Source organism: Triticum dicoccoides, chromosome 7B, assembly GCF_002162155.2.
Source record: "Triticum dicoccoides isolate Atlit2015 ecotype Zavitan chromosome 7B, WEW_v2.0, whole genome shotgun sequence".
Lineage (NCBI taxonomy): Eukaryota > Viridiplantae > Streptophyta > Magnoliopsida > Poales > Poaceae > Triticum > Triticum dicoccoides.
In genome coordinates this window covers 651,530,014-651,541,056 of record NC_041393.1, presented here as the reverse complement: position 1 = coordinate 651,541,056, position 11,043 = coordinate 651,530,014, and positions in this window count along the sequence as shown.

Genomic DNA, 11,043 nt, shown 5'->3' with positions numbered 1-11,043 from the left:
TGAGAAAGTCTCATCGTAGTCAACCCCTTGAACTTGTCGATAACCCTTAGCGACAAGCCGAGCTTTATAGATGGTCACATTACCATCCGCGTCTGTCTTCTTCTTAAAGATCCATTTATTTTCTATGGCTCGCCGTTCAACGGGCAAGTCAGTCAAAGTCCATACTTCGTTTTCATACATGGATCCTATCTCGGATTTCATGGCTTCTAGCCATTTGTCGGAATCCGGGCCCGCCATCGCTTCTTCATAGTTCGAAGGTTCACCGTTGTCTAACAACATGATTTCCAAGACAGGGTTGCCGTACCACTCTGGTGCGGAACGTGTCCTTGTGTCCACTAGTAGGACTCCTCCCCCTTGGAAACCCTAGGCGCATGGGCCTTGTGGGGCTGGTGCCCTTGGCCCAAGCAGGCCAAGGCGCACCCCCTACAGCCCATGTGGCCCCCGGGGATGGGTGGCCCCACCCGGTGGGCCCCCGGGACCCCTCCGGTGGTCCCGGTACAATACCGATAACCCCGAAACTTGTCCCGATGCCCGAAACAGGACTTCCCATATATAAATCTTTACCTCCGGACCATTCCGGAACTCCTCGTGACGTCCGGGATCTCATACGGGACTCCGAACAACATTCGGGTTACTGCATATACATATCCCTACAACCCTAGCGTAACCGAACCTTAAGTGTGTAGACCCTACGGGTTCGGGAGACAAGCAGACATGACCGAGACGACTCTCTGGTCAATAACCAACAGCGGGATCTGGATACCCATGTTGGCTCCCACATGCTCCACGATGATCTCATCGGATGAACCATGATGTCGAGGATTCTATCAACCCCGTACGCTATTCCCTTTGTCTATCGATATGTTACTTGCCCGAGATTCGATCGTCGGTATCCCAATACCTCGTTCAATCTCGTTACCGGCAAGTCACTTTACTCGTACCGTAATGCATGATCCCGTGACCAGACACTTGGTCACTCTGAGCTCATTATGATGATGCATTACCGAGTGGGCCCAGTGATACCTCTCCGTCATACGGAGTGACAAATCCCAGTCTTGATCCATGTCGCCCAACAGACACTTTCGGAGATACCCGTAGTCTACCTTTATAGTCACCCAGTTACGTTGTGACGTTTGGCATACCCAAAGCACTCCTACGGTATCCGGGAGTTACACGATCTCATGGTCTAAGGAAAAGATACTTTGACATTGGAAAACTCTAGCAAACGAACTATACGATCTTGTGCTATGTTTAGGATTGGGTCTTGTCCATCACATCATTCTCCCAATGATGTGATCTCGTTATCAATGACATCCAGTGTCCATAGTCAGGAAACCATGACTATCTGTTGATCAACGAGCTAGTCAACTAGAGGCTCACTAGGGACATGTTGGTGTCTGTTATTCACACATGTATTACGATTTCCGGATAACACAATTATAGCATGAATAAAGACAATTATCATGAACAAGGAAATATAATAATAATGCTTTTATTATTGCGTCTAGGGCATATTTCCAACATTCTCCCACTTGCACTAGAGTCAATAATCTAGTTACATTGTGATGAATCGAACACCCATGGAATTCTGGTGTTGATCATGTTTTGCTCTAGGGAGAGGTTTAGTCAACGGATCTGCTATATTCAGGTCCGTATGTACTTTACAAATCTCTATGTCTCCATCTTGAACATTTTCACGAATGGAGTTGAAGCGACGCTTGATGTGCCTTGTCTTCTTGTGAAACCTGGGCTCCTTGGCAAGTGCAATAGCTCCAGTGTTGTCACAGAAGAGCTTGATCGGCCCCGACGCATTGGGTATGACTCCTAGGTCGGTGATGAACTCCTTCACCCATATTGCTTCATGTGCTGCCTCCGAGGCTGCCATGTACTCCGCTTCACATGTAGATCCCACCACGACGCTTTGCTTGCAACTGCACCAGCTTACTGCCCCACCATTCAAAATATACACGTATCCGGTTTGTGACTTAGAGTCATCCAGATCTGTGTCGAAGCTAGCGTCGACGTAACCCTTTACGACGAGCTCTTCATCACCTCCATAAAAGAGAAACATTTCCTTAGTCCTTTTCAGGTACTTCAGGATATTCTTGACCGTTGTCCAGTGTTCCTTGCCGGGATTACTTTGGTACCTTCCTACCAAACTGACGGCAAGGTTAACATCAGGTCTGGTACACAGCATGGCATACATAATAGAACCTATGGCTGAGGCATAGGGGATGACGCTCATCTCTTCTATATCTTTTGCCGTGGTCGGACATTGAGCTGAGCTCAATTTCATACCTTGCAACACAAGCAAGAACCCCTTCTTGGATTGATCCATATTGAACTTCTTCAATATCTTATCAAGGTATGTGCTTTGTGAAAGACCTATGAGGCGTCTCGATCTATCTCTATAGATTTTGATGCCTAATATATAAGCAGCTTCTCCAAGGTCCTTCATTGAAAAACTTTTATTCAAGTAGGCCTTGATGCTGTCCAAGAGTTCTATATCATTTCCCATCAAAAGTATGTCATCTACATATAATATGAGAAATGCTACAGAGCTCCCACTCACTTTCTTGTAAACGCAGGCTTCTCCATAAGTCTGTGTAAACCCAAACGCTTTGATCATCTCATCAAAGCGAATGTTCCAACTCCGAGATGCTTGCACCAGCCCATAAATCGAGCGTTGGAGCTTGCACACTTTGTCAGCATTCTTAGGATCGACAAAACCTTCCGGCTGTATCATATACAATTCTTCCTTAAGGAAACCATTAAGGAATGCCATTTTGACGTCCATTTGCCATATTTCGTAATCATAGAATGCGGCAATTGCTAACATGATTCGGACGGACTTCAGCTTCGCTACCGGCGAGAAAGTCTCATCGTAGTCAACCCCTTGAACTTGTCGATAACCCTTAGCGACAAGCCGAGCTTTATAGATGGTCACATTACCATCCGCGTATGTCTTCTTCTTAAAGATCCATTTATTTTCTATGGCTCGCCGCTCAATGGGCAAGTCAGTCAAAGTCTATACTTTGTTTTCATACATGGATCCTATCTCGGATTTCATGGCTTCCAGCCATTTGTCGGAATCCGGGCCCGCTATCGCTTCTTCATAGTTCGAAGGTTCACCGTTGTCTAACAGCATGATTTCCAAGACAGGGTTGCCGTACCACTCTGGTGCGGAACGTGTCCTTGTGGACCTTCGAATTTCAGTAGGGGCTTGATCAGAAGTATCTTGATCATTGTCATTAACTTCCTCTCTAGTCGGTGCAGGCACCTCAGGAACATTTTCTTGAGTTGCGCCATTTTCCGGTTCAAGAGGTAATACTTCATCAAGCTCTACTTTCCTCCCACTTACTTCTTTCGAGAGAAACTCTTTCTCAAGAAAGGACCCATTCTTGGCAACAAAGATCTTGCCTTCGGATCTGAGGTAGAAGGTGTACCCAATAGTTTCTTTTGGGTATCCTATGAAGACGCATTTTTCCGACTTGGGTTCGAGCTTTTCAGGTTGAAGTTTCTTGACATAAGCATCGCATCCCCAAACTTTTAGAAACGACAGCTTAGGTTTCTTCCCAAACCACAATTCATATGGTGTCGTCTCAACGGATTTCGACGGAGCCCTATTTAAAGTGAATGCGGCAGTCTCTAAAGCACAGCCCCAAAAAGAAAGCGGTAAATCGGTAAGAGACATCATAGATCGCACCATATCTAACAGAGTGCGATTACGACGTTCGGACACACCATTACGCTGAGGTGTTCCAGGCGGCGTGAGTTGTGAAACTATTCCACATTTTCTTAAGTGTGCCCCAAACTCGTGACTCAAGTATTCTCCTCCACGATTTGATCGTAGAAACTTGATTTTCCTGTCACGTTGATTTTCAACCTCACTCTGAAATTCCTTGAACTTTTCAAAGGTTTCAGACTTGTGTTTCATTAAGTAGATATACCCATACCTACTTAAATCATCAGTGAGGGTGAGAACATAACGATAGCCACCGCGAGCCTCAACACTCATTGGACCGCACACATCAGTATGTATGATTTCCAATAAGTCGGTTGCTCGCTCCATTGTTCCTGAGAACGGAGTCTTGGTCATTTTACCCATAAGGCATGGTTCGCATGTGTCAAATGATTCATAATCAAGAGACTCTAAAAGTCCATCAGCATGGAGCTTCTTCATGCGTTTGACACCTATGTGACCAAGGCGGCAGTGCCACAGGTATGTGGGACTATCATTATCAACCTTACTTCTTTTGGTACTCACATTATGAACATGTGTAGCATCACGTTCGAGATTCATAAAGAATAAACCATTCACCATAGGAGCATGACCATAAAACATATCTCTCATAAAATGAAACAACCATTATTCTCAGATTTAAAAGAGTAGCCATCTCGAATTAAACGAGATCCCGATACAATGTTCATGCTCAAAGCTGGCACTAAATAACAATTATTAAGGTTTAAAACTAATCCCGAAGGGAGATGCAGAGGTAGCATGCCGACGGCGACCACATTGACCTTGGAACCATTCCCGACGCGCATCGTCACCTCGTCCTTTGCCAGTTTCCGCTTATTCCGCAGCCCCTGCTTTGAGTTACAAATGTGAGCAACTGCACCGGTATCAAATACCCAGGAGCTACTACGGGCACTAGTAAGGTACACATCAATTACATGTATATCACATATACCTTTTGTTTTGCCGGCCTTCTTATCCGCTAAGTACTTAGGGCAGTTCCGCTTCCAGTGACCGCTTCCCTTGCAATAAAAGCACTCAGTCTCGGGCTTGGGTCCATTCTTTGGCTTCTTCCCGACAGCTTGCTTGCCGGGCGCGGCAACCTCCTTGCCGTCCTTCTTGAAGTTCTTTTTACCCTTGCCTTTCTTGAACTTAGTGGTTTTATTGACCATCAACACTTGATGTTCCTTCCTGACTTCTACCTCTGCTGATTTTAGCATAGCAAATACTTCAGGAATGGTCTTTTCCATCCCCTGCATATTGAAGTTCATCACAAAGCTCTTGTAGCTTGGTGGAAGCGACTGGAGGATTCTGTCAATGACCGCATCATCCGGGAGATTAACTCCCAGCTGAGTCAAGCGGTTATGCAACCCAGACATAGTGAGTATGTGCTCACTGACAGAACTGTTTTCCTCCATCTTACAGCTGAAGAATTTGTCGGAGACTTCATATCTCTCGACCCGGGCATGAGCTTGGAAAACCATTTTCAGCTCTTCGAACATCTCATATGCTCCATGTCTCTCAAAACGCTTTTGGAGCCCCGGCTCTAGGCTGTAAAGCATGCCGCACTGAACGAGGGAGTAGTCATCGAAACGTGCCTGCCAAGCGTTCATAACATCTTGTTCTGCAGGGAGAACGGGTGCGTCACCAAGCGGTGCTTGTAGGACATAATCTCTCTTGGCAGCTATGAGTATGACCCTCAGGTTCCGGACCCAGTCCGTATAGTTGCTGCCATCGTCTTTCAGCTTGGTTTTCTCTAGGAACGCGTTGAAGTTGAGGACTACGTTGGCCATTTAATCTACAAGACATATTGTAAAATATTTAGACTAAGTTCATGATAATTAAGTTCAACTAATCAAATTATTAATGAACTCCCACTTAGATTAGACATCCCTCTAGTCATCTAAGTATTACATGATCCGAGTTAAACTAGACCGTGTCCGATCATCACGTGAGACGGACTAGTCAACATCGGTGAACATCTTCATGTTGATCGTATCTTCTATACGACTCATGCTCGACCTTTCGGTCTTCCGTGTTCCGAGGCCATGTCTGTACATGCTAGGCTCGTCAAGTCAACCTAAGTGTTTGCATGTGTAAATCTGTCTTACACCCGTTGTATGTGAACGTCTGAATAAAACACCCGATCATCACGTGGTGTTTTGAAACAACGAACTGTCGCAACGGTGCACAGTTAGGGGGAACACTTCTTGAAATTAGTATGAGGGATCACCTTATTTACTACCGTCGTTCTAAGTAAACAAGATGCAAAACATGATAAACATCACATGCAATCAAATAATAAACGTGACATGATATGGCCAATATCACATAGCTCCTTTGATCTCCATCTTGGGGCTCCATGATCATCTTGTCACCGGCTTGACACCATGATCTCCATCATCATGATCTCCATCATCGTGTCTCCATGAAGTTGCTCGCCAACTATTACTTCTACTACTATGGCTAACGCGTTTAGCAATAAAGCAAAGTAATTTACATGGCGTTTCTTGATGACACGCAGGTCATATAAAAGAATAAAGACAACTCCTATGGCTCCTGCCGGTTGTCATACTCATCGACATGCAAGTCGTGATTCCTATTACAATAGCATGAACATCTCATACATCACATATAGATCATTCATCATTCATCACAACTTTGGCCATATCATATCACAAACCACTTGCTGCAAAAACAAGTTAGACGTCCTCTAATAGTTGTTGCAAGTTTTACGTGGCTGAATTAGGGTTCTAGCAAGAACGTTTTCTTACCTACGTTAAAGCCACAACGTGATTTGTCAACTTCTATTTACCCTTCATAAGGACCCTGTTCATCGATTCCGCTCCAACTAAAGTAGGAGAGACAGACACCCGCCAGCCACCTTATGCAACTAGTGCATGTTAGTCGGTGGAACCGGTCTCACGTAAGCGTACGTGTAAGGTTGGTCCGGGCCGCTTCATCCCACAATACCGCTGAAGCAAGAAAGGACTAGTAACGGCAAGAAAGTTGACAAATCTACGCCCACAACAAATTGTGTTCTACTCGCGCAAGAAGAACTACGCATAGACCTAGCTCATGATGCCACTGTTGGGGAACGTTGCAGAAAACAAAAATTTTCCTACTCGTTTCACCAAGATCATCTAGGAGTTCATCTAGCAACGAGTGATTAGATGCATCTACATACCTTTGTAGATCGCGCACGGAAGCGTTCAAAAGAACGGTGATGATGTAGTCGTACTCGACGTGATCCAAATCACCGAAGACCAGCGCCGAACGGACGACACCTCCGCGTTCAACACACGTACGGGACGGGAGACGTCTCCTCCTTCTTGATCCAGCAAGGGGGAAGGAGAGGTTGATGAAGATCCAGCAGCACGACGGCGTGGTGGTGGATGCAGGGCATCACAGCAGCAGGGCTTCGCCGAGACTACGAGGGAGAGACGTAACGGGGGGAGGTGGAGGCGCCAGGGGCTGGTATAAAATCCCTCCTCTCCCCCCCACTATATATAGGGGTGCCAAGGGGGGGCGCCGGCCCTAGTAGATGGCATCTACTAGGGGGGGCGGCGGCCAAGGGGAGGTTTCCCTCCCCCCCAAGGCACCTAGGGGTGCCTTCCACCACATGGACTCTTCCATGGTGGAAACCCTAGGCGCATGGGCCTATAGGGGCTGGTGCCCTGGGCCCATCTAGGCCAAGGCGCACCCCCTACAGCCCATGTGGCCCCCCCGGGACAGGTGGCCCCACCCGGTGGACCCCCGGGACCCTTCCGGTGGTCCCGGTACAATACCGATAACCCCGAAACTTGTCCCGATGCCCGAAATAGCACTTCCTATATATAATTCTTTACCTCCGGACCATTCCGGAACTCCTCGTGACGTCCGGGATCTCATCCGGGACTCCGAACAACATTCAGGTTTCTGCATATACATATCTTCATAACCCTAGCGTCACCGAACCTTAAGTGTGTAGACCCTACGGGTTCGGGAGACAAGCAGACATGACCGAGACGACTCTCCAGTCAATAACCAACAGCGAGATCTGGATACCCATGTTGGCTCCCACATGCTCCACGATGATCTCATCGGATGAACCACAATGTCGAGGATTTAATCAATCCCGTACGCTATTCCCTTTGTCTATCGATATGTTACTTGCCCGAGATTCGATCGTCGGTATCCCAATACCTCGTTCAATCTCGTTACCGGCAAGTCACTTTACTCGTACCGTAATGCATGATCCCGTGACCAGACACTTGGTCACTCTGAGCTCATTATGATGATGCATTACCGAGTGGGCCCAGTGATACCTCTCCGTCACACGGAGTGACAAATCCCAGTCTTGATCCATGTCACCCAACAGACACTTTCGGAGATACCCGTAGTCTACCTTTATAGTTGCCCAGTTACGTTGTGACGTTTGGCATACCCAAAGCACTCCTACGGTATCCGGGAGTTACACGATCTCATGGTCTAAGGAAAAGATACTTTGACATTGGAAAACTCTAGCAAACGAACTATACGATCTTGTGCTATGTTTAGGATTGGGTCTTGTCCATCACATCATTCTCCCAATGATGTGATCTCGTTATCAATGACATCCAGTGTCCATAGTCAGGAAACCATGACTATCTGTTGATCAACGAGCTAGTCAACTAGAGGCTCACTAGGGACATGTCGGTGTCTGTTATTCACACATGTATTACGATTTCCGGATAACACAATTATAGCATGAATAAAGACAATTATCATGAACAAGGAAATATAATAATAATGCTTTTATTATTGCCTCTAGGGCATATTTCCAACACTTCCATGGGGCTCCACCGCGCGGCGTCGCATCGGCGCTGGTGGTGGCGCGCGGGTGCAGTGGCGGCGTGACGGGCCACGCCTCGGTGGTGCATGACTGGTGTGATGAAGGCGGGTTGCCAGATCCAAACGCGATGGGTGCGTGCTACGGGCAGCCTGGGCTACGGGCGGTTGTCTTCACGGTGGTGGTCTACTAGTGGAGGTGGCGGCGCAGCGGTGTGGGTCTCGCCCTTCCTCTCCTCTGGTTTCGATCGGGGGCTGGAGGAAGGCTGGGGCTGGTGGTGGTGAATGTGTACCAGCCGGATCTGACGTATTTTTCCGGCGGGCGGCACGGGTTGGAGCAGCGGCCCGGCGTGGCGGCTGCTCAGGCTGTTGGCGGCAGAGGCGAGGTGGCTCGGCCTCTGGGCGTGGCGGCTTCTAGTCGCTGAGCCAGCATCACGGCAGTTTGGCGGGTCGGCTGCAGCGGCGGCTTGTTTCCCGACGTCGGCTCGTTTGTAGGCGGCCCGTTTCGACTTTCGGACCCTCTCCTTGTCGTCGGATTGCTACCATCATCGAAGGTTCGGCCCTCCCCTCGCTACGGTCCATCGCTCGTCTCGTGCTCGGCAGCAGGATCAAGCTCGTGTCGCGCCCCGCAGCAGGACCGTCCTCGTCTTGCGCCCAGCAGCAGAACCGACCTCCTCTCATGCCCGGTGCCACAGGACGGGTCCATGAAGGCCAGTTTTGGTTGGTCTATTGGGTTTCGGCGTTGGGGGCTGCCCAGGGGTGCGAAAGGTGGGTCCTTTCCGCCCATATCTTTGGTTGGGGTAGCGGTGGATCTCGAGTGAGGTGGTGTCAAGGTCTTGGGTGACGGGGCGGTGTCCCTGGTGGTGGTTCCGCAGTGCTCATTGGCAGAGCCCATGGCTACACTAGTAGAAAAGTGGGCAATGGTCCAGGCCGGGTCAGCCCATTAGTCCCGGTTCAGTCCAGAACCGGGACCAATGGTGGCATTGGACCCGGTTCGTGAGCCCTGGGGGCCGGCCGGGCGACGTGGGCCATTGGTCCCGGTTCGTCTGGACCTTTTGGTCCTGGTTGGTGGGACGAACCGGGACCAATGGGCCTCGCTCCTGGCCCACCACCATTGGTCCCGGTTGGTGGCTTGAACCGGGACCAAAGGCAGCCCTTTAGTCCCGGTTTGTGTCACCAACCGAGACTAAAGGGTTGGTCCTCGTAGAGTAGTTTTTACATAGTTTTTTTCTTTTCAGCTATATTTTTTTATTTATTTCTGAGTTGTAATAAGTCATTAAAAATAAAAAAGAGGCACAATGCTCGTTAATTAGCTTCAAGCCTTTCGGAATAGTGTAAACTGCACTGCACATAGCTCCGTGCAGTCTACCCTATTCCTCAAGGCTTGAAGCTAAGTAATTATAATTCTGTTTAAAACATTAAAAGCAAAAAGAATTATCATAAAAGAAAATAAATAGGTAATTAGAATTTTATTACAAACTTTAATAGCAAAAAGAATTATCATAAAAGAAAAGAAATAAGTAATTAGAATTCTGTTCAAAACATTAAAAGCAAAAAGATTTATCATAAAAGAAAATAAATAAGTAATTAAAATTTTGTTACAAACTTTAATAGCAAAAAGAATTATCATAAAAGAAAATAAATAAGTAATTAGAATATTGTTACAAACTTTAATGGCAAAAAGAATTATCATAAAAGAAAATAAATAAGTAATTAGAATTCTGTTCAAAATATTAAAAGCAAAAAGAATTATCATAAAAGAAAATAAATAAATAATTAGAATTTTGTTACAAACTTTAATAGCAAAAAGAATTATCATAAAATAAATAAAGCAAAAAAGAAAACAAAAAAAGGGAAAAGATAAAAAAATTGCCACCTACTGGGCCACCACGGCCTGAATACGACTAGAAACCTTATTGGGCCAGGATTCAGGCCCGCAGACAGCCCAGTAGGCCCACAGGCAGAGACACAAGTTTAGGCCAGTAGGCCTGCAATAGTGAGGAGTTCAAATGGAAGGGCAGAGCTGCACTTATAAACAGGTGCGGCCGCTCTTCAGCTAGCGAGGTGGGACTAAACATCCTACTGCACCGTGCCAGCGCAAGGCCTTTAGTCCCGGTTGCTGGCTCGAACCGGGACTAAATGGGTGCATTGGTACCTGTTGGTGGCACCAACCGGACCAATGCTTCTCTTTTGTCCCGGTTTGCGGCACCAACCGGGACCAAAGGTCTCTGCTTCCCGCCCTTTGGGCTGTTGATAAGAGTCCTTTGATCCCGGTTGGTGCCACCAACCGGGACTAAAGGTCGCATTAGTCCCGGTTTATCTCACGAATCGGGACCAATGATCTGCCTATATATCTGGCACTCGCCAAAATTTCGTTTAGTTCGTTCTTCCCCGCCTCGACGCCGCCAGGTTGCCCGTCCGTCTCCGGCTCGCCGTCGCCGTCGCCGCCCCGCCCCGTCCCGATCGACGCCGTCGCCGCCCCGCCCTTGCCCGTC